Below are 25,437 nucleotides of genomic sequence, written 5' to 3'. Positions count from 1 at the left end.
ACAATTGTATTTTTCACAAGAAACAGCCAGGGAATATTCCAGAAAGCATTAAATATGATGTAACATTAAACCAACCATTACTTCAATTTACATGATTTGGAATTAGTTCAGTCAGCTCAGTTCAGTTTATGCATATCCGGTAGTCAAATTCAGTAGTCATATCAAGATAGTGTGCAAAGTGCAAATTTATTTAATGCAGAATGTGAGACTACAGGGGACCACATGACAAAAATTAGATTGATGACTGATCATAAAAATTCCATGCCACCACCTCTCCTCCCACCCAGCTGGACACCTGTTCATGTACACCCCATCCTACCAAAAGTGGACATCAGTGTGTACATCTGTTTATCCACCCCACCAATCCAAAGGAATTTATGACCCCTCATGTTATTTGGGAATGTGTTTTTGAAACTACTCAAAAACCATGTGCTTTAAACTTTAAAATGTGAAACGGTGTAGGCTATTGGTTGGTAAAGTGAGTGTGATCAAGGTAACTTTTTCATACACATAAAAAAAAATATTAAAAAAATAAAAATAAACATCTATCATAAAAGCAAACGATTCAGTGTAATGGCTGCCTTTTCCAGAAACAGTAAAGCAAGTCAAGATTAACATTTATGTGTTGTTACACAATTTTAGAAAACAAGTCAAGACATAATTTATGGGTCCGTGTACTTTTGTGTCAATTAGTTTTTTTTTTTTTTTTTAAGCATGACGAAAAAACAAAAACGGAAAAAGAAAGGTGTTTTTAAATGCTATGCTGAAAACCAAAATTTCAATTAGAACAGTAAACAGAAAATGCTGTCCGAAAAAGTGAAATATTTACTTCTTTTCAGATTTTTGTTCATTAATTATTTTACTTTTAATAAACATTTGAAAATGCACAAATTGATGTAGAAAAAAGTCAATTTTATCGAGTTGGCCAAATTTAGTGATGCTTTTCCCACACGTTTAGTTGAGAACTAGAGCCGTGCAGAGACTTAATATATATATATACAGTACAGACCAAAAGTTTGGACACACCTTCTCATTCAAAGAGTTTCCTTTATTTTCATGACTATGAAAATTGTAGATTCACACTGAAGGCATCAAAACTATGAATTAACACATGTGGAATTATATAGGGAATTATATACATAACAAAAAAGTGTGAAATAACTGAAAATATTTCATATTCTAGCCACCTTTTGCTTTGATTACTGCTTTGCACACTCTTGGCATTCTCTTGATGAGCTTCAAGAAGTAGTCACCTGAAATGGTCTTCCAACAGTCTTGAAGGAGTTCCCCGAGAGATGCTTAGCACTTGTTGGCCCTTTTGCCTTCTGTCTGCAGTCCAGCTCACCCCTAAACCATCTCAATTGGGTTCAGGTCTGGTGACTGTGGAGGCCAGGTCATCTTGCGCAGCACCCCATTACTCTCCGTCTTGGTCAAATAGCCCCTTGATGCCTTTAGTGTGACTCTACAAGTTTCATAGTCATGAAAAGTTGTCACGGTACCAAAATTTCAGTATTCTGTACCGATACCAGTGAAAATCCACGGTTTTCTGTGCCAATTTCAGTACCAAACCAAAGGTTTAATTCATGGTTCTCCATACCAAAGCAAAACACACTATTTTTATTAATATAGTGTAAGGGAAACAGGTCGATTTAGCTCAAAGGGAATCATTTAAGATTTTAAAGGGAATTTGAACAGGATCACTGTTTCACGGCTGATCACTGAGACGCCCTGCGATTCACTGAACGAGCCGTTTAACATCAAATCTGCGATGGATATTAATATCCAAACTATAGTGAAAACACTATCAATTAGCACAGTATCAATTAGCACATGTATCCTTAAGCTATCCCATAGTTATTAAAAGACATACACGATAAGTGATTATAACATGATAGTCAAATGTGTGGGTTACACATAAAATGAATATGGAGTGAAGCGATGGACTGATTCATTTATAAGTCTTTTTGAGTTCATTCTGGTCCATATATATGTAGAAAATACAGTTTCTTTGCCATTCTTTTGACAAATTTCTGTGGAGACCAGAGGTTCAAAGGCCCCCCCCCCCCCCCTTAGGAATTTCAGTATGGTTCTGCTAGGTGGGGGGGGGGGGGGGGGGGGGGGTCAAAGGCTCTTGTGTAGTACTTTCATGGGTTTACACGTGATGTCCGGCGTTGCTTATCAATTACGAACAACAAATTTGACATCTCTTCTCCGAATTGAAATTGTCAATAATTGTTCTAGTGGTGTTAATGTTGAAAGCTGTTCTGTGAAAGCGTTGGTTGGTTGGTTATCTTGCTTGGGACTTGTGGCACAGAATGTTTTATGACTTCCTGCTGCCTTACTGAGGAATTTGTCTCATGTTTCAACCACAGCCCTGATCGACTCTTTAATTTGTCTGGTTTGAGTCATTTCTGCTACATATCCCCCTTTCGATCTGCAAAATGTTTAGCTGAAGACATCGTTGATCGCTGGAGAAACAAAGGCAGAAGAAGCAGACAAACACAGCAAACAACAAGACAACACCTCCATAACAGTTACTGTACTGGTGCAGGCATCAGGTTATTTAGATACACATGGTTAAGTTCAATTAGTCAATGTAGTTTAGCACATTGAGGATAGTTTAGATCGTTTTGGAAATCGTTGTTTCATTTTGATTCGTCAATCAAATTTGTGGTTAACTTTGTTTGGTTCTTCTATGTTGTCTGACTTTACACGTTTACCGTTAGTTTTCTAGTAATCTCATTTTCAATTAAATAAATTGACGTATCATGAATGGAGCTCTCTAACTTCCATACAGTTTAGAGTGGCTGGCGGATATTAGGTGTTGCGAGTCAATCCTAATATCAGACCTTTGACCCTTGCAGGGTGTCTAGGTGTTTCACCTACTCAGGAAAGAGGGGAAGTAGAAGGATAGGTAAAAGAAGAACAAAACAAAACAAAGCTGCTGTGGGTTTTCCTAGCATGGCTTACAACTACTATTGAGCTAGGATGTGCAGCTAGTGTGTCATGAACCTTAACTTAGTGTTAGGTGTTCTACCTATTGTGAGGATGGCTGCACGTTTCTTCATGGTGGGTATGTGTAACTTTGTTACGCTAAAAGTTGGATATTTTACCTGTGGGAAGAATATGTTTGTTGAATGTGTTTTCAGTAGATGTGGTTACCTCTGGGTGTAGGTAATGTTGTGTGTGTTGATGACGTAATGTATGTGTGGTCAGATCTGTTCAAGTCTGTGTTGTCTCCCCCTTTTTCTAGTAGGTCACTGAAGACTGGCTCTCTGCATCCTTGGCTTGGATGAGGGCATGTCCATGGTCTAATGGGGGTCAGTCCAGAGAGGCAGGAAGTTCTTTAGCAGACAGTCAGAGGCAGTTTGGCATGGCTGTGTGAAGCTGGGTTGCACAACTTTGTCTCCTATGTTGCATTCTTCTTGTGGTGCCTTCTGGCTGTAGTAGACTTTCTGACCTTCTGTGCTCTGGTGGTTGCTGTTGCACAGACAGGGAATGTGGTTCTTGGAGTTTGAGTTCATTTCACAGTTTGTTAGTGACTGTGTTAGGTGACTGAGGTGATGTCCTTTAGTACCTCAGATTTTTCATCAACGGTTGGCCGTGAACTTGTTCGTTCTGGGTCGTTGTTGAACAGGTGCTTGTCATCTCTGATGTGGTGTACCAGGTGATCACGGCCTTCCATTCTGTCGCTGGTCACAGCGAGCACGACTCAGCTTTGTGGTCATATGCATGTAAATTGTCTTGAAGGAACTCTCTCAGTTGTTTCATGACTTGTTCAATGTCTTCTGATGGTAAGCTGTCATGTTCTTGTGAATACTCAGCACTGTGCATGTCTGAGTGGTGCTGAGGTTGGTTTTGTTGTCGCTTACCCACCCGTGTTGCTCTTGGATGAGTCAGGTGATTACCTTTGGATATCTGGTTGGGTTTCCAGATGTTATCCTTTTGGTTTCTTGAGAAGAGTGGCTGGTCCCATGGATTTTTCCAGCGGTTGGGCTGAAAGCAGTCATGGATATGGGTGTCACGCTCTCTGTGCTCTTGATGGAAGACTATGGTGTTGTGATGCCACTGGGTGTCGTCCAGTGCAAGGCCTGAGTCTTTGTTGACAGTGTTCAAGAGTGTGGAGGTTCTGTTACCTTTCTTTGAGGCCATCTTCTGCTTGTTATAGGCCTTCTGTGTTAGGTCACGCAACTGTTGGATGGCCATGGAGTTCGGACAGGCCAGGACACCTAGATGGTGACGGACTCCAGGGTGCAGATTTCTTAGGAAGAGGCTTTTGAAGTTCACATCCTCTTCAAGGTCAGGTTTGTTGTGTGCACCAAAGTAGGCTTGTCGGAGTCGGTTGTAGTAAGCTTGTGGAGTCTCTTGTCGACCTTGTTTGGTTTCCAAAGCAGTTAACCCTCTGGAGTCGATTAACGCATATATGCGTTTTGAGTCATTTTCTCCTGATAACCCCAAAAAGAACTTAAATTACACTTTCAGTTTTAATCGTACAGATAAGAGCAATACATCAATCAAATCTGTAAAGGCAAAACAGACATAATAACAACAAAACTTTGTGCACTTATAAAATAAAGATAACAAACAAGGTGTGCTGTCTGCAGCCTTTGTCTGCGCTGATCTTCTTTTACAAACACGTCATTAAAATGAACTGTAACTCCGTGAATACTCAACGAAAAGACATGAGAGAGATATCTATAGAAAACTTGACATGTTTATTTTTAAACTAAACAAGTGCAGCCGAAAACCAATATTCTGTGATAAAGTAAGCCATATGAAAACAACGCGATGTCTGTTTTTCATGTCTCCCTTCATTATATCTAATGTTACCACGCCCCCGCGCTGAACATGCTATTCAGATTCAAACTGAAGCGCGCGGCTTGAATACGCCCACACAGAAGAAAAAGCAGCCAGACTGTTCAAGTTTTTATTTTATTTTACTGTTTGCTTCGCAATGAGAGGAATAAGACATAAATCACCCCAAAAAGATGTGATGTGGTTGAGGATTTGAGAAATGGATTTCCTAGAAAAAAAGAATGAAGTCCTCTATTCAGCAGAGATCATAAACATGTGTAAGTCTCTTTTTATTTATTTATATACTTGTACTAGTTTTCACATAACGTGTAAACATTTTACTTTTTCCAAAGACTTTTTCCAAACTATAATTCCTGACTAAATGTATAATCAAGTGAAACATTATGAAGTTTCAATAACAATATACAATACTATACCATTCAAAAGTTTGATGTAAATAATATAAATGTAGCAAATAGGTAACTGTAACAAATGTAAAAACAATGCTTTTCTTTCAATTTATTCCCCCTACAAACCCAGAAAAATATTCTCACCTCTTTTCAACATTAATAATAATGATAATAATAATTACAATAAATGTTATTTTTTTATTTTTTATTTTTTTATTTTTTGTAGAAAATAAGATTCTTAAAAGGATGTTTAATAACATAGTTATTAAAAGACATACACGATAAGTGATTATAACATGATAGTCAAATGTGTGGGTTACACATAAAATGAATATGGAGTGAAGCGATGGACTGATTCATTTATAAGTCTTTTTGAGTTCATTCTGGTCCATATATATGTAGAAAATACAGTTTCTTTGCCATTCTTTTGACAAATTTCTGTGGAGACCAGAGGTTCAAAGGCCCCCCCCCCCCCCTTAGGAATTTCAGTATGGTTCTGCTAGGTGGGGGGGGGGGGTCAAAGGCTCTTGTGTAGTACTTTCATGGGTTTACACGTGATGTCCGGCGTTGCTTATCAATTACGAACAACAAATTTGACATCTCTTCTCCGAATTGAAATTGTCAATAATTGTTCTAGTGGTGTTAATGTTGAAAGCTGTTCTGTGAAAGCGTTGGTTGGTTGGTTATCTTGCTTGGGACTTGTGGCACAGAATGTTTTATGACTTCCTGCTGCCTTACTGAGGAATTTGTCTCATGTTTCAACCACAGCCCTGATCGACTCTTTAATTTGTCTGGTTTGAGTCATTTCTGCTACATATCCCCCTTTCGATCTGCAAAATGTTTAGCTGAAGACATCGTTGATCGCTGGAGAAACAAAGGCAGAAGAAGCAGACAAACACAGCAAACAACAAGACAACACCTCCATAACAGTTACTGTACTGGTGCAGGCATCAGGTTATTTAGATACACATGGTTAAGTTCAATTAGTCAATGTAGTTTAGCACATTGAGGATAGTTTAGATCGTTTTGGAAATCGTTGTTTCATTTTGATTCGTCAATCAAATTTGTGGTTAACTTTGTTTGGTTCTTCTATGTTGTCTGACTTTACACGTTTACCGTTAGTTTTCTAGTAATCTCATTTTCAATTAAATAAATTGACGTATCATGAATGGAGCTCTCTAACTTCCATACAGTTTAGAGTGGCTGGCGGATATTAGGTGTTGCGAGTCAATCCTAATATCAGACCTTTGACCCTTGCAGGGTGTCTAGGTGTTTCACCTACTCAGGAAAGAGGGGAAGTAGAAGGATAGGTAAAAGAAGAACAAAACAAAACAAAGCTGCTGTGGGTTTTCCTAGCATGGCTTACAACTACTATTGAGCTAGGATGTGCAGCTAGTGTGTCATGAACCTTAACTTAGTGTTAGGTGTTCTACCTATTGTGAGGATGGCTGCACGTTTCTTCATGGTGGGTATGTGTAACTTTGTTACGCTAAAAGTTGGATATTTTACCTGTGGGAAGAATATGTTTGTTGAATGTGTTTTCAGTAGATGTGGTTACCTCTGGGTGTAGGTAATGTTGTGTGTGTTGATGACGTAATGTATGTGTGGTCAGATCTGTTCAAGTCTGTGTTGTCTCCCCCTTTTTCTAGTAGGTCACTGAAGACTGGCTCTCTGCATCCTTGGCTTGGATGAGGGCATGTCCATGGTCTAATGGGGGTCAGTCCAGAGAGGCAGGAAGTTCTTTAGCAGACAGTCAGAGGCAGTTTGGCATGGCTGTGTGAAGCTGGGTTGCACAACTTTGTCTCCTATGTTGCATTCTTCTTGTGGTGCCTTCTGGCTGTAGTAGACTTTCTGACCTTCTGTGCTCTGGTGGTTGCTGTTGCACAGACAGGGAATGTGGTTCTTGGAGTTTGAGTTCATTTCACAGTTTGTTAGTGACTGTGTTAGGTGACTGAGGTGATGTCCTTTAGTACCTCAGATTTTTCATCAACGGTTGGCCGTGAACTTGTTCGTTCTAGGTCGTTGTTGAACAGGTGCTTGTCATCTCTGATGTGGTGTACCAGGTGATCACGGCCTTCCATTCTGTCGCTGGTCACAGCGAGCACGACTCAGCTTTGTGGTCATATGCATGTAAATTGTCTTGAAGGAACTCTCTCAGTTGTTTCATGACTTGTTCAATGTCTTCTGATGGTAAGCTGTCATGTTCTTGTGAATACTCAGCACTGTGCATGTCTGAGTGGTGCTGAGGTTGGTTTTGTTGTCGCTTACCCACCCGTGTTGCTCTTGGATGAGTCAGGTGATTACCTTTGGATATCTGGTTGGGTTTCCAGATGTTATCCTTTTGGTTTCTTGAGAAGAGTGGCTGGTCCCATGGATTTTTCCAGCGGTTGGGCTGAAAGCAGTCATGGATATGGGTGTCACGCTCTCTGTGCTCTTGATGGAAGACTATGGTGTTGTGATGCCACTGGGTGTCGTCCAGTGCAAGGCCTGAGTCTTTGTTGACAGTGTTCAAGAGTGTGGAGGTTCTGTTACCTTTCTTTGAGGCCATCTTCTGCTTGTTATAGGCCTTCTGTGTTAGGTCACGCAACTGTTGGATGGCCATGGAGTTCGGACAGGCCAGGACACCTAGATGGTGACGGACTCCAGGGTGCAGATTTCTTAGGAAGAGGCTTTTGAAGTTCACATCCTCTTCAAGGTCAGGTTTGTTGTGTGCACCAAAGTAGGCTTGTCGGAGTCGGTTGTAGTAAGCTTGTGGAGTCTCTTGTCGACCTTGTTTGGTTTCCAAAGCAGTTAACCCTCTGGAGTCGATTAACGCATATATGCGTTTTGAGTCATTTTCTCCTGATAACCCCAAAAAGAACTTAAATTACACTTTCAGTTTTAATCGTACAGATAAGAGCAATACATCAATCGAATCTGTAAAGGCAAAACAGACATAATAACAACAAAACTTTGTGCACTTATAAAATAAAGATAACAAACAAGGTGTGCTGTCTGCAGCCTTTGTCTGCGCTGATCTTCTTTTACAAACACGTCATTAAAATGAACTGTAACTCCGTGAATACTCAACGAAAAGACATGAGAGAGATATCTATAGAAAACTTGACATGTTTATTTTTAAACTAAACAAGTGCAGCCGAAAACCAATATTCTGTGATAAAGTAAGCCATATGAAAACAACGCGATGTCTGTTTTTCATGTCTCCCTTCATTATATCTAATGTTACCACGCCCCCGCGCTGAACATGCTATTCAGATTCAAACTGAAGCGCGCGGCTTGAATACGCCCACACAGAAGAAAAAGCAGCCAGACTGTTCAAGTTTTTATTTTATTTTACTGTTTGCTTCGCAATGAGAGGAATAAGACATAAATCACCCCAAAAAGATGTGATGTGGTTGAGGATTTGAGAAATGGATTTCCTAGAAAAAAAGAATGAAGTCCTCTATTCAGCAGAGATCATAAACATGTGTAAGTCTCTTTTTATTTATTTATATACTTGTACTAGTTTTCACATAACGTGTAAACATTTTACTTTTTCCAAAGACTTTTTCCAAACTATAATTCCTGACTAAATGTATAATCAAGTGAAACATTATGAAGTTTCAATAACAATATACAATACTATACCATTCAAAAGTTTGATGTAAATAATATAAATGTAGCAAATAGGTAACTGTAACAAATGTAAAAACAATGCTTTTCTTTCAATTTATTCCCCCTACAAACCCAGAAAAATATTCTCACCTCTTTTCAACATTAATAATAATGATAATAATAATTACAATAAATGTTATTTTTTTATTTTTTATTTTTTTATTTTTTGTAGAAAATAAGATTCTTAAAAGGATTTCTGAAGGATTGTGTGACTGGAGTAATGATGCCAAACAGTTTGTTTGAAAGTCAGCTTTGATTGTTCTAATAAACTGTTTAACTGCTCCCCCAAGTGGATATTAAATTATGTTGTGGCATAATTAAATATATTCTTAATAAACTACAAACATAAAATTATATACTTTTATTTTGTTCTCACATTCTTTCTTGTAACTCCTCACTCACAGTGGCACAGCTGAATGAGAGGCTCATTATGCAGCTTATTATTCGGCCCTTTGTCTTCTCAGGTGTAAATCACAATGATATTCATGGTTGTTGACGCCTATTCGCATATGACTTTTACCAATAAAAAGTGTCTTAGAAAATTTAAATCAATATATTGCTTTCTGTGAGTGAGTAAACAAGATGATTTTCACATAATTTAGAAAGAAAAATTCTAGGCTACAAGCTCCAGTTCTCAAAAATCACGGGAACCATTGTTCTTTATGTGTTTTATGGCCTTTTTCAAGTGTTTAACATTTTTAGTTTTTCACTAACCATGCATAATATTTTTTCTCAAAATCACAATCATGTACATACATGCATTTCACATATTAGATAGTCCAGTTTGTGCTGATTACAGTGAGATTAGACTTTACCCATTTAGATATTTATAAGAAAATGAAAAAAGCACAAATGTCATGACAAAACTTCTCCAGGCCCCAAAAATACCCTTAGACTCCAGAGGGTTAACAGTCCATGTTCAGACTCTGGGTCTGTAAACTCTTTAATCAGGACCTCACGAAGTCGCTGGTAGTTTGACTTAGTTTGACTGGGCTGTCGATCTAGAAAGTTTCGTACCTCGGGACTGGACGTGGCTCTAAGGAGGTATAACCAGTCTCTGTCAGTCACATGAGGTCTCACTTCCAGATGAAATTCGATATCTCGCAGGTAAGTCTGGATGTCGGGGCTCTCTGTGGAGTCTGGGTTGAACCTGCTGATGTTTTCAGACAGCTTGTTGAGGTCTTTAATGGTCATCCCGTGTGCAGCTCCAAGGTCTTGGACGGGAGGTTTTCTTTCGTTGGCAGGAAAGGGTTGTGTGGCAAAGGCAGGTGAGGTTTTAGGTTGTGGCCCTTCGCTCCTTTTGTCATATGCCAGTTCTTGGACGTGGGACTCTGCTCTGCTCAGCAGTGATGAGGCTAAGAGATGTTTCTCTTTTCTTGGCTCTTGTTTCTGCTTGTAAGCATTTTGGAGTTATTTTCTGACCATGTAGAGCTCATTGTTGGTATAGTCTAGTTGTTGGGTCAGATTGTTCGTTTCAGTTCTGTACCTTTCAAGGTGTTCTTCCAAAGCACTAATTTCAGAATTCTTGTTTCTGATGTCTATCTTGGCTTTCTCTAGTAGCTGTTCTAGGAGATGGAAGGATATAAAACTGGAGCGACTATAGTGAAGGACGAGAGAGGACCAGGCCTGGAAATATTTTATGTTTTGGTTTTTATTCATGCGCACCAGTCGTCCGTGAGGGGCTGGTGCGCTGTTTTGTGTTTATTTTTGAATTATTAAAATGTTTTGATTGTGCGCCGGTTCCTGCCTCCTCCTTCCCGATGATTAGGAAGTTTTTATCATTACAGGTAATAAATAACTTAGGTAGAATAAGTTTACTTAACTTTCAAAGTTCAAGACTTATTCATTCCTAAAATAATTTGGCCCCAAAGAGAATACTAGAATGATCTGAGAGGGAAATTTTAATGATTCAAAATAAATGTAATGTTTCAATTAAATTTCAATTTGTCACAATTAATAATTGTGAGTCAGTATTTCCCTTTCTAGTAAAATTAAAATAAGTGGTATAGTGAGAAAAGAGAGCAATAAGAGAGAGAAAGAGACCAACAAGTGTTAGTTAAGATGTTTAAAGGGTTAACTCACGTCAGCGTTGCCCGAACACACACTATTCAACCACTGGATTGTAATGCTAAGGTTAACCTTTGAGGCTAGTGGCTTTAGCAAAGACGAATACAAGGGTCTCGTTAGCTTAGCAACACCGTGGAGTTTGTTTACACTAGCCTCGATGCGCTGCGTGTGCTCAGTACGTTAAGACTTCCGTGTTACAGTCGTCACTATGGCAACCAAAACACACTCTAGTGGATTAACGTTAGCACATGAATCGTTGCATTGGACATACAGTTAAGCATGTAACATCAAATTTCGGCTCATTTCAACACTACAAATAACAACACCGCTTTTAGTTGGTTTTGCGATGTAGCACTTAAACTCTCAGTTCGTATAGAGTTAAATTTATCTTAATTCAAATAGCAGCTTCCTGCTGTAGTTAAGGGAACACAGTGATCTGAATCTCCGTGCCAGTTTGTCTGGACACAAACACAAAAAGGTTTCCTTCGCTGTTGCAAATTTACTTGATCAAGCTTTTAAAACAAATTACTCTCAGACACACCCAGTGTTCCGGGAGATTGCATTCACTTTGTGACCGCACACAAACAGGCAAACATTATTCTCTAATGTTTAACACTAACTTAGGGGAGTCATATATCAAATTTGATTCGGCAATGGAACACGCACTGGCAATCAAACTATGAATACTGAGGCTTTGATAAATAGAATGAGGAACACGCTCAAAACTATTCTTTATTCAATGATTTATATCACTTTTGGATCACTAAAATTTAGCTCCGTTCAGCGAACGGTGACAGATAGCGTTTGAGAGGCACTGGAACACGCAGTGAAATCAAATCAGCTATAAGCAAGGCATTACAAAAATGAGGAACAAGCTCAATTTCTACCTTATTGTACGATCTCAGATGTTTACTTTTAAGTTCACTTACTGCTGTTAACAATGGAGAGGCGAACTTGAGCTGCAGTCTCCTCTAGCTGCTTTCATTTAAGCGGGCGTGCGCTGCTTACATCATGGGTCACACAAACACACTTACGTCTCGCAAGCTTCTAATCTTTCATCCGCAACAAAATAAAAGATTAAATAACTTGGTTTTTTGCTCAAAATTTAGATTAAACTGTCTGCATTCTCCACCATAAATATGTAAGGGAAACAGGTCAATTTAGCTCAAAGGGAATCATTTAAGATTTTAAAGGGAATTTGAACAGAATCACTGTTTCACGGCTGATCACTGAGATTCTGAACGAGCCGTTTAACATCAAATCTGCGCTGGATATTAATATCCAATCTATAGTGAAAACACTATCAATTAGCACAGTAACAAGATCGGCAGTTTAAGACATTAACTTATAAGCACAAAACACAAGATACTTCTCTTTTCAATATGAATAAGGCTTTATTAGATAATTCTAAGACATATAAACTAATCTAACACACAAACGCACGCACTCACACATTCACAAGTTGCAGGAAGATCGAAAGTTAGGGAAAGATGAGTTTAAGAGAATGGAAATAATCCCAAGTTTACAGCAATACGTGAAATTGCATAGACATGAACAACCATCAATCACTTAATTAACGCTCGCATTGAGTTCCTCAATGGGGTTAAAATTATATTAGATACACCAGTACAAATGTCTGAGGGTACATTGCCCTGGTTTCCGATGTCGCTGATTGGCTGGAAGTTCAGTAGTCACTGAAGTGATGTCTTGGGAAGCCCGTGGTTGGGCGTTGGCTGATGATGGAGTTGTGTGGCTGATTGAAGTTGTTCGGGCACCCGAGGTCAGACGTCGGAGACTCGACGTTACAAAACTTAACTCAGAACACGAAACTCTCAAACGGAAAAGAAAAGAAGTAAAGTTTGATGAGACTAGGTTGTGTTTCTTCTCATTGTGCCTAAGCAGCAGCAGTCGTGCTGGCTGAAGCACGTTGGAACCGCGCTCAAAGAACAGTGATGATAAACAGCATGGCTAAAAGCTAAAGCTAAGAAGCAAAGCTAAAAGCTAAAACTAAAAGCAGGCATGACTAGTAGCAGAAACAAAGCTAACAACTAAAAGCAGGATTTTATGGTGTCTTGAGTATTTAAACTGGCCTTTTGGCCACACCTCAAATGTTGTCTTGACCAATCAGAAATTGTCTTGGCTCGGGGGTATCATAAATCATATGTTTATCTTACCAAGCATGTGGTCTGAATTTTCCCGCTCTTGCAGGGTCTAATTTTGGACATGATTCCTATAACAAGAATATGATACATTTGACAAATAAATGATTGTCAGGACTATTTCAAGCAAGCAGATTCGATTACATAGACACTAGACATGAATATGTATCCTTGAGCTATCCCATAGTTATTAAAAGACATACACGATAAGTGATTATAACATGATAGTCAAATGTGTGGGTTACACATAAATGAATATGGAGTGAAGCGATGGACTGATTTATTTATAAGTCTTTTTGAGTTCATTCTGGTCCATATATATGTAGAAAAGACAGTTTCTTTGCCATTCTTTTGACAAAAATTTCTGTTCAGAGGTTCAAAGGCCCCCTCCCCCTTAGGAATTTCAGTCTGGTTCTGCTAGGTGGGGGGGAAGTCAAAGGCTCTTGTGTAGTACTCTCATGGGTTTACACGTGATGTCCGACGTTGCTTATCAATTACGAACAACAAATTTGACATCTCTTCTCCAAATTGAAATTGTCAATAATTGTTCTAGTGGTGTTAATGTTGAAAGCTGTTCTGTGAAGGCGTTGGTTGGTTGGTTGGTTATCTTGCTTGGGACTTGTGGCAAAGAATGTTTTATGACTTCCTGCTGCCTTACTGGGGAATTTGTCTCATGTTTCAACCACAGCCCTGATCGACTCTTTAATTTGTCTGGTTCGAGTCATTTCTGCTACATAGTTAAACAATGCCATTCCTTATACTTGTTTAAAATTGCATTTAAAGTTTTTCCACAAATAATTAATGAAAATAAATTACAAAATACATATATATTTTACATAATTTAACTATTTTAAGGCAAGGATTGTAAACATTTGAATTATTAATTAACTAGATAAATAACAAAACAATAAGCCATGACTGAATAAACACTCTTCTTATTTATAAACTTTAACATTTTTATAAATTAAACAAAATTTTAAATTAAACAAAAGTAAGTTTCACTTACTCTATGCTTAAAGTTTCCGCCAAAACAATACTGGCCTACACAGTTATTCCTTAAGTTACTTTATTTGCCTTTTCCAGATTTTCCGAAAGAAACACTAACATATCAACATGTTCCTGACTCAGTCTTGAGCTTCTTGGGCTAACAGTGTACCCTGCAGTACTGAACACTCAGATGAACAGCTTGATCCAGCAATGCATACCCAATTACGAAAAATAAGTTTATTCAGGTGTGCTATTAGTATACTTCTTTTAAGCTAAAAATAGGAAAGTATACTTTTAGTTTACTTTTTATGTACTTCTCAGAAATATACTGAAGAATACAGCTTCACGTATTACTAACCAGACTGACTTTATTTCTGTCAGACATCTACAATAGGTCTTATTGAAAATTAACAGGGGTTTAACTCTAATGTGTTTAATTTCCATAACAGCATAACAGTTAAACACCATAACAGTGATTAGTGTTTCCATTAGTTGAGCTCTTAACACTTATTATATGTTTTGGCTATTGTGGCTGCTGTGACAGTTAGTTTGTCGAGCACTTTGCAGAATCAAAGAAAGCTACAGTGACATGAGATCAAGTGATGGCTGTTACCTGATAATGGTTTTATAATCATCATGAAATAACCTGATACGCTGATGTTTTATAATCTAACAATTATGTTGTTCCATTAGTAAATTCATATTACAAACCCTGTGTTTCTGCCATATGAGATCCAGTGGTATTATAACAATCAGTTAAAATCTTTTAACAAACATGAGCTCAAAAACTTAACCTACGGTGACACACACAGACATCAACAATCAGCGTATGAATCTCAACAATGGTTACATGCTTCATGCAACAATGCATGCTGGGAGCCATGTGTTTTATATTATGGTGGCTCCCAGCATGCATTGCTGCATGAAGCATGTCACCATTGTTGAGATACATATACTGATTATTGATGTCTATGTATCTCGACAGCTTTTTCTCCCAAAATGTATTTAAAAATAAAAATTCAGAATGTCTGATCTGAGGGATGAAAGTATTGTCTCTTGAATATTTTTCATTAATAATAAATAACCACTTTGAGTCAATGATGATAAAAATAATTTTCCTAAATTTTTCTTCATGATGATGAAAACTATATCCCCTTATCTTTGTTTATGGCTCCTTTTATAACAAATTATGTGTTTTGGTTAACACTATTACAGGAACCACAAACTTACTAAGCCAAGAGTCAAACTACCCAACTAAAGCAAACACTGATCACAATAACATTTTTAAATAAAACAGCAACATCTAAACCTCTGTTAATTCTCAAAAAGAACTTCTGTAGACGTCTGACAGAAATAAAGTCAAACTGGTTAGTAATAAGGTGAAGCTGGTAATACGTGTACTGCCATGCATTTCACCGTTTTTTATGTTTATTCCAGCCAAAATTCAGCATCTGCTCAACATTGGAGCTTGACGTCAAACAGTCGTTGGATTTAGACGTCAACCCGATTTTCATTTTCAACCAAAATCCAACGTCTAACCACTATTATTATGTTTGATATATCAATCACTGGTCGATGACCATAATGTTTGTATAAACTGTAGGTAACAACTGGTAAAATGTACATCTAGGTCATAAAAACCATAACAATACCTACACTTAAATATTTTCTGCTCAGCCATGTCATCAATTGCTCTTGAGCAAAATTTCCTCATCCGTTGTCTGCTTGGAATTTTGCAAGGATTTCTGTGTAGTTAAAGTGTGCATAGCCTGCATCTATCAACTTTTTTTTTTTTTACTTACCCAAATTCAAATGTTTAAAAAATAATTCATGAAGCTAGACTGAAATGTTTTTGTTTACAAGCAGATAAACTGTTCTTTCTTTGTATGTTTTGCATGCTCAGATATTCATGTAACAAAATGCAAATTCAAAACTAAATAGGGACATAGCAGTCTTAAAGTATGATACAAATTTCACTTAAAGAAAACTTATGAGTATACTTGCAGTATAAGTGTACAAAGAATTTAATTAGTAAACTATCAGCAAATCAAGTTCACTTTTATTATAATTCCAGTACAAACTACAAACATAGAGGTAAACTAGTTGTGTACTTAAAGTTTGCCACTGTTATACTTAAAGTATATTTAAAAGTGAATTTTATATAATAGAAAGTGGGCTGATTTAGTCCCAAGGAGTATTTAAACAGTACACTTACAAGTATACTACTAGAACACTAGAACACTTTGTATTCTTGCTACATAAAGTATACTTAAAAGTATACTTTAACTTTACTTAACCTGTTAGCCAGCACCCCCCATTATGGGACTCACAGATGAAAGTGCTCTACCAAACTTATAATTTTAATAGTTTCCTACTTCAGTGTGTTACAAACATAATTGTGGTGTCTTTAGAAAGAAAACCCTTTGGGCATCACTTTTTATCAACCAGATTTGATAATGCTCAAAAATATTAAAAGTTATATACACTGAAGTGCCTTGAAATTTTTTTACCACTCTTAAATATTTTTTTATTTGATATAAAAATACATTAAATGAGTCCTGGAGAAATCTAGAAAAGTAATGGGTTGAAAGCCACATGTCTCATGAGTTTCTATTTCAAATCTGAATAAAATATAATGAAAAATGAGACTATGAGACTATGTCTACACCCCCACCACCCAAATATAAGAAAATATATTTCCCAATAGTATTGAAGGCTTCTAGAAACTATTTAGTCAGTAAACATACCACTGCATAGTTTTTTTTTTTTCAATTATAAAACACTAGACAGAAACTTAGAAATCATACAATGATTTATTTGAGCACTAGAAAAATACAATAAGAATAATTGGAATAAGAAAAATAAGAATAATAAGAAAAATAAAATAAAAATATTTAACTTTGTTTGCCCATTACAGAACTTCCTGAGATTACTAAAAATGCATCTTTTACAATGAATTACGATGCAAATAAGTGCTGATGTGCTGATGGCCACTTATACAGATGATAATAACACAAATGTGCCAAAGTAAATAATCCACTCACTCTATTCATATAGACGCGTTCACTTTGATAGCCGTGATCATACAGTGATAGCGAGCTGATTTGGGCTGATTTGCACTCAAACAGATGGTAATCATGCAGATACATTCACATTCAACATAAAACACACCCTCACATATGTAAAAACTGTCCAAAATTAAAAAGAAATGAAAAAAAAAACAAAGAAAAAAAAATCACTGTAAGTTCCGCCTCCATCAGCTGACAGGTGCGTCAGAGCGCGTCACATGGTCCCAGGAGGGAGCGCCAAATTCAAATAAACTATCTTCCGCCTATTTTCCATATTACAACGTTATTGCTTTGTTGGACTAAACGTGCTTCATGAGATGTCGTTCAGTGGACCCTTACCTTCCTAACTGAACCGGGATTTACAGCTCTGGATGTGTTTATGACTCGTTATTACGACGGATCTGGTATGTACAGAGTTTTCTTTGCTTATTTTTTATGTGTACTGCTTACACAAATGTAGCAAATACAGTCTTTATAAGCTTTCCATTGAAAAACAGCGATCTGTCGTCGATGCTTGAGGCTTAGATCTTTATAATGATACATAGTTTGTCAAGATTGAATTTGTCCTGTTTCATTTAATCTATTCATAATCACTGACACGTGCGAGTGGTGAGGCTTTGAGGATGAGGGCATCGGGGTCCAGATTAACAGGTTAAGTAAACTTAATAAAATAAACTTGAAGTATACTACTTTTTGCTAAGGGTAGATACTTCCTGGCAAACTCTGATAGTTGAGGTAGTGTACCCATATTTGTTTTCCACCAGGAAAGTGGATCATCCTCAGCACTGACCTCAGGCATCTGACCGTACACCAAGAATTCACCATTTATCTCGTCACTTGCAGAAAGAGGTGTCTGTGCATTTATTTGCAATCAATTCAACGATATCGCTGTAGATGAAGTGACCACAACTAAGCAAGCCAGAGGCGACAGTGGCAAGGAACCGAAACTCCATTTGTGACAGAATGGAGACAAAAATAACTTTGGGAGAAACCTGGCTCAGTTGGGGGGCCAGTTCTCCTCTGACCAGACGAAACCAGTAGTTAGATTCCAGGCTGCAGCAAAGTCAGATTGTGCAGAAGAATTATCTGTTTCCTGGGGTCTTGTCCTCGTGGTAATCTGAGACAAGGTCTTTACAGGGGATCTGTATCTGGGTTTCTAGTTGTCCTGGTGTCCGCTGTCTTTCAGGGATGTAGAGGTACTTTCTAGGTGCTGATCCACCATCTGGTCTGGATACACATTGGATCCGGGTGACTGCTGTGACCCTCTGATCTGGATACAGACTGGATCTGGTGGCTACAGTGACTTCTGAATGAGAGAGAAACAGACTAATAATAGCGTAGATGCCATTCTTCTAATGATGTAGCAAGTACATCAGGTGTTATGGGAAGTGTTCCCAGTTCCGGTTTACCTAATTAATGCAGCCTTAAAATCCTTTAACGGATTTGGATATTAAAAGCATATTAGTATGTTATGTGTAAACCAGGTTAAAGAGACGGGTCTTTAATCTAAATTTAAACTGCAAGAGTGTGTCTGCCTCCCGAACAATGTTAGGTAGGTTATTCCAGAGTTAAGGCGCCAAACAGGAAAAGGATCTGCCGCCCGCAGTTGATTTTGATATTCTAGGTATTATCAAATTGCCTGAGTTTTGAAAACGTAGTGAACGTAGAGGATTATAATGTAAAAGGAGCTCATTCAAATACTGAGGTGCTAAACCATTCAGGGCTTTATAAGTAATAAGCAATATTTTAAAATCTATACAATGTTTGATAGGGAGCCAGTGAAGTGTTGACAGGACCGGGCTAATATGGTCATACTTCCTGGTTCTAGTAAGAACTCTTGCTGCTGCATTATGGACTAGCTGTAGTTTGTCTGCTAAGCGTGTAGGACAACCACCCAATAAAGCATTACAATAATCTAACCTTGAGGTCATAAATGCATGGATTAACATTTCTGCATTTGACATTGAGAGCATAGGCCGTAATTTAGATATATTTTTGAGATGGAAAAATGCAGTTTTACAAATGCTAGAAATGTGGCTTTCTAAGGAAAGATTGCGATCAAATAGCACACCTAGGTTCCTAACAGATGATGAAGAATTGACAGAGCAACCATCAAATCTTAGACAGTGTTCTAGGTTATTACATGCAGAGTTTTTAGGTCCTATAATTAACACCTCTGTTTTTTTTTTCAGAATTTAGCAGTAAGAAATTACTCATCATCCAGTTTTTTATATCGATTATGCATTCCATTAGTTTTTCAAATTGGTGTGTTTCACCGGGCCGTGAAGAAATATAGAGCTGAGTATTCATCAGCATAACAGTGAAAGCTAACACCATGTTTTCTGATGATATCTCCCAAGGGTAAAATATAAAGCGTGAAGAGTAGCGGCCCAAGTACTGAGCCATGAGGTACTCCATACTGCACTTGTGATCGATATGACGCATCTTCATTCACTGCTACGAACTGATGGCGGTCATATAATATGATTTAAACCATGCTAATGCACTTCCATTAATGCACAAACAAAGTGTTCAAGTCTATGCAAAAGAATGTTGTGGTCAATTGTGTCAAATGCAGCACTAAGATCCAATAAAACTAATAGAGAGATACAACCATGATCAGATGATAAGAGCAGGTCATTTGTAACTCTAAGGAGAGCAGTCTCAGTACTATGATACAGTCTAAATCCTGACTGGAAATCCTCACATATACCATTTTTCTCTAAGAAGGAATAGAATTGTGAGGATACCACCTTTTCTAGTATCTTGGACAGAAAAGGGAGATTCGAGGTTGGTCTATAATTAACTGGTTCTTTGGGGTCAAGTTGTGGTTTTTGGATGAGAGGCTTAATAACAGCCAGTTTGAAGGTTTTTGGGGACATATCCTAATGACAATGAGGAATTAATAATAGTCAGAAGAGGATCTATGACTTTTGGAAGCACCTCTTTTAGGAGCTTAGATGGTATAGGGTCTAATATACATGTTGTTGGTTTAGATGATTTAATAAGTTCATACAATTCTTCCTCTCCTATAGTAGAGAATGGGTGGAACTGTTCCTCAGGGGGTCTATAGTGCACTGTCTGATGTGATACTGTAGCTGACGGCTGCTTCTGTTACATCATCAAGTTGTTTTGAGGTTTTGGATATGCTAAGGAATTCGGATAGATCAGGAAGAGAACTTGAAAAAGTTTTGTGGTAGAAGTGATGGTTCTTCCATATTTGTAACAAGAAGTAGAATTTATAATTTTGGCTATATGAAGTTTGCACAAAACTAAATAATGATCTGAGATATCGTCACTTGGCTGCATAATTTCTACACTATCAACATCAATTCCATGTGACAGTATTAAATCTAGAGTATGATTTCGACAATGAGTAAGTCCTGAAACGTGTTGTCTAACCCCAATAGAGTTCAGAATGTCTATAAATGCTGATCCCAATGCATCTTTTTCATTATGGATGTTATTATGGATTATGGATATTAAAATCACCAACTATTAAAACTTTATCTGCAGCCAGAACTAACTCGGATGTAAAATCACCAAGCTCTTTAATAAAGTCTGTATGGTGCCCTGGTGGCCTGTATACATCAGCCAGTATAAACATAACGGGATTTATCATTAACATTTGCTTTTCTGGAAAAAAATTTATGAAGCACCATTGCTTCAAATGAGTTATACTTGAAGCCTACCCTCTGAGAAATCCTTAAAACGTTTTTATAAATTGAAGAAACACCTCCTCCATTGTCGTTTAGATGCGGCTCATGTTTATAACAGTAATTCTGGGTGAGTGGACTCATTTAATATAATGTAATCATCAGGTTTAAGCCAGGTTTCTGTCAAACAGAGCACATCTAGATTATGATCAGTTATCATATTATTTAACAAAAGTGTTTTCGTAGAAAGGGATCTGATATTCAATAAGCCAAGCTTTATCAGTGGTTTATCCGTATTGCATCTGTGTTTTATTTGTTGAACCTCAATTAAATTGTTCATCTTAACTTGGTTTGGACATTATTTTGTATTTTTTAGTGATGACAATCTGCTATGCATCTCATCACAACGGTAAGCAGGGAGGGGACCAGAGCATATTACAGTGTCTGACATCGGTCTTGCAAGTTCACACACCTTTTTAATGTTATTTTTAGTGATCTCCGACTGGCGAAGTCGAACATCATTAGCACCGGCATGCAGGGGCTCTGTTTGCCGGAACCAAACAATGTACAGGAATCCCTGAGCTAGACGCATCCAAAGCCGTATCTAGAGCCCTAACATTCTTACTGTCCTTAATTAAAGTTTGGATACGCGTCTCTAATTCTGAAAGCTTCTATGTCAGCCTAACTATTTCCCTGCATTTATCACATATGAATCCCTCATCTGCGACAGAGATAGATAAACTGTACATGTGACAAGAGGTGCAAATAACAATAGCAGGAGAAGCCATTACTCACCGTGCTTGATGAAATATTCTTACCACAGTTGTTTAATGAACTTGTGAAAAACTGGAGCGAGAGAGAGGAGAAAAGAAAACAGCGATAAGTTCGAATGAAAATGCTAATGACAAGCTAACGAGTGCTAACTCTTTCAACGAGTGCTAACGCTTTCACTCAAATATCTCCCAGAGTAATGGCAAGGCTGAAGACTGGGTGGTATGTTTTTCCCTGCTAAGTGCATCAGTAAAAGGACTGAGTGGCTCAAGAACTCCTTTAACAGTTTCTAAAACTGTAATGTCTGAGTCTTTTGGCATCAGATACCATTTTTTACTGTCTTCAGCCAGGACAGCACAGACAACCTGCTGCTACTCCAAGAAACGTTCCACCATATCGTATGAATAATTCCAGCAAGTTGGTTCATCATGAATGAGTTTGTGGTCTGTAGAGGACAGATCTTTCTGTTTCTTCTTCAGCTGGCGTGTGAAAGTTTTGGTGATCTTGTAAAGGCAGAAACAATTTTTCGAAGCCTGTTTATGTCTAATGCCTTATTTACAGCAAGGTGGAGATTGTGTCCAAAACAAGGAATCCAGGTGTAGTCCTCAAAGGCTTTTTTTATTTTTTTTATTTTTGCATTTGCATTTAGCATTGTCTGTTGTGATGCCTGACATTCTTGCAATATCCAACTTCCACTCTGCCAAATTGCCAAATTTTCAGCAGTGTGATCTGTGTTGAGACCACAACAACCAAGACACCAGAATTGCAATTCCCACAATTTAGTAATGTACTGCAGAGTTACAGAAATGAAAGTGTCTGCCGTTCTACTTGTTTAAAGATCTGTTGTGCAAATGTAAAACAGTTTCTCTCTGAGATGCTGGATTATGAGGTCTCAGGTGTCATTTTAGATGCCGGAATTTTTTTTCATTGTACATAAAAAAGAAGTTTTGACTTGGAAGCTGGTATATTGGGTTGAAATGATGGAGCATTTGTTGGAAATCACATTTTTGAACTGTATTGTGTACTGTACTGTGTTCGCTGGTCCTGGAGATGCAACCGCACTTGTATCCCAGTCGTGCTTAGAAGAGCACCAGGGCCAGTCACATTCTCCACACCACTCTTCCGACCAGATAACGTCAACTCCCCAGAACCAGCCAGCGAGCCGATGATCCTCGACTCCTACCGCCTCACTATGGCGGAGCATCAGAGACGGCTGGCCCAGAATCTGTGCCTCTACTGTGCAGCCCCAGGCCATGCTATAGCAGTGTGCCCCGTCCATCCTCCTCGTCCTATGGTGAGTGCCATTCTCCATTCAAGATACTAAATGAAACCACTCACCACTGTTCTGACACTTATTGATGCTGACATGTCTCTTCCAGTTTCCGCCCTCCTCGATTCTGGGTCAGCCGGCAACTTCATCTCTGGCGCCCTCTGCCGTCAGCTCAAACTCCCTACCACGGCCACGCCCTCAGCCTACCAGGTCCACACAATCACCGGCAGGCCGCTAAGGCATAGTGTGGGCCCCATATCCCTCCAAACTGGACTACTCCATCACGAGGAGATCCATCTGCTGGTTCTGGATGAATCCACCTCTGACATTATTCTAGGGCGCCCGTGGCTGGAGCAGCACAACCCCGTGATTTCCTGGAAGACGAGATCCTGAAGTGGGGCGAAGCCTGTTTCCAATCATGTATCTCTGGTTGTCCAGTTCCAGTCACACCATCCCCTGAACCTCTTCCAGTCTACTCCACATCTATTGAAAGCCCAGTTGAAAATCAGTCCATCACCATTCCTCAATGCTACGCCCCCTTCAGCGACGTCTTCTGCCCTAAACGGGCCTCCAAGCTGCCTCCACACTGAACGTGGGACTGTGCCATCGATCTGCTGCCGGGTGAACCAGTGCCAAAGGGAAGGATATATCCCCTATCCATTCCCGAGGAGAAGGCCATGGAGGAATACATCAAGGAAGCGCTGGCCCAAGGGTATATTCATCCATCTACCTCCCCTACTGCTTCAAGCTTTTTCTTCGTAGAGAAGAACGATGGAGGCTTGAGGCCATGTATTGATTACCGAGCACTCAATAACATCACAGTAAAATTCCGGTACCCACTTCCCCTCGTCCCTGTTGCCCTGGAACATCTCCGTGGTGCCACTGTGTTTACCAAGTTGGACCATTGGCTAGAGGGAGCCAAACACCCTTTTCAAGTCCTCATTGACCATAAGAACCTAGAATACCTTCGAGTGGCTAAGAGACTCAATCCCAGACAGGCCCACTGGGCGTTATTCTTCACCCGTTTCCATTTCACCATCTCGTACCGCCCAAGGGTGAAAAACGTGAAGGCCGATGCCCTATCCAGATGCTACGCTCTCGAAGAGAAATCTGAAACTCCAGAAACCATCCTCCCAGAAAATATCATCGTCTCTCCGATAACTTGGTCTTCTGACACTCTTCCTCCAGCCGAGCCTCCTACCAACACCCCGCCGGGTTGCCCACCGGGACACCTATACATCACCAGGACACGGCGCACCCCACTCATACGTCATTTGGCACTGGTCACCCGGGGGTCAATGAAACCCTCTCGCTGCTAAGGGAACGCTTTTGGTGGCCCTACATGGCCTCGGATTTCAGGAGGTACGTGAGTGGATGTACCAGCTGTGCCATGTCCAAGAGTCCTCGCCACCTACCATCTGGCAAACTCCATCCTCTGCCCGTTCCTAATCACGCATGGTCACACCTAGGGGTGGACTTCATTACTGACCTCCCGCCTTCTGACAAAAATACCTGTTATTTGGTTATAGTGGATAGATTTTCTAAATCCTGTCGTCTTCTTCCTCTAAAGGGCTTACCTACAGCCATGGAAACGGCTGAATTACTGTTCAACCATGTCGTCAGGTACTTCAGCATCCCAGAAGATATCGTATCGGACCGAGGCCCCCAGTTCATCTCCCGGGTGTGGAAAGCCTTCCATTCCCTCCTAGGTGTGGCCATCAGTCTGTCCTCCGGGTATCACCCTCAATCAAACGGGTAGACGGAGAGGAAGGTCCAGGAGATTGGACACTTCCTCCGTACCTTCTGTCACGGCCACCAGAACTCCTGGAATCAATTCCTGGGGTGGGCCGAGTACGCACAGAACTCCCTCCGCCAACCCACCACCGGACTCACTCCCTTCCAGTTCGTACTCGGCTACCAACCACCTCTATTCCCCTGGTCAGGAGAACCCTCGGATGTCCCCGCCATCAACTACTGGTTCCGGGAGAGCGAGAGGGTCTGGGAGGCAGCACATCACCAACTCCAACGGGCACTTCGCAGACGCAGGACGACAGCCGACCTTCACCGATCCGAGGCTCCTAACTACCAACCCGGTCAGAAGGTCTGGCTGTCCACCCGGGACATCCGCCTGCGTCTACCCTGCTGCAAGCTCAGTCCCAGATTCATTGGCCCATTCACCATCACCCAGCAGATCAATCCAGTCACCTACAAACTCCAGCTTCCCCCTGAGTACTGGATTCACCCCACATTCCATGTGTCTCTCCTTAAACCTCACCATCCTTCTGTCTCTCCCTCCACAGAATCTGGCAAAGCCAAAGTCCCCCCTCCTCTCCTCCTAGATGACGGTGCGGCCTACACAGTCAAGGACATCCTGGACTCCCGGCGGCTTGGTGGGCAGCTGGAATACCTAGTGGACTGGGAAGGATACGGTCCAGAGGAACGTTCCTGGGTCCCACGTAACGACATCCTGGATCCCACCTTACTCAATACCTTCCACTCCAATTATCCCAACCTACCAGCTCACAGGGGAAGAGGACGCCCACCACGTCATCGGGGTCCCACGTCGGGGCCCCTCAGGAGCGGGCCGTGGGGAGGGGGGGT

General features: G+C 39.7%; 2 protein-coding genes across 2 annotated transcripts in view; both read left to right on the top strand.

The window, feature by feature from the left end:
• LOC128012862 (serine/arginine repetitive matrix protein 5-like) overlaps positions 1-25,437 on the top strand; it is a 301,673-nt gene that overhangs the window by 253,968 nt on the left and 22,268 nt on the right. The window lies entirely within an intron of this gene.
• The window catches only part of mppe1 (metallophosphoesterase 1), a 109,638-nt gene that overhangs the window by 74,523 nt on the left and 9,678 nt on the right, over positions 1-25,437 (top strand). The gene's annotated exons all lie outside the window — the stretch shown is intronic.

The sequence above is a fragment of the Carassius gibelio genome, chromosome B24, assembly GCF_023724105.1.
Source record: "Carassius gibelio isolate Cgi1373 ecotype wild population from Czech Republic chromosome B24, carGib1.2-hapl.c, whole genome shotgun sequence".
NCBI classification, from domain to species: Eukaryota; Metazoa; Chordata; class Actinopteri; order Cypriniformes; family Cyprinidae; genus Carassius; species Carassius gibelio.
This window is presented reverse-complemented; position numbering and strand designations above follow the sequence as displayed.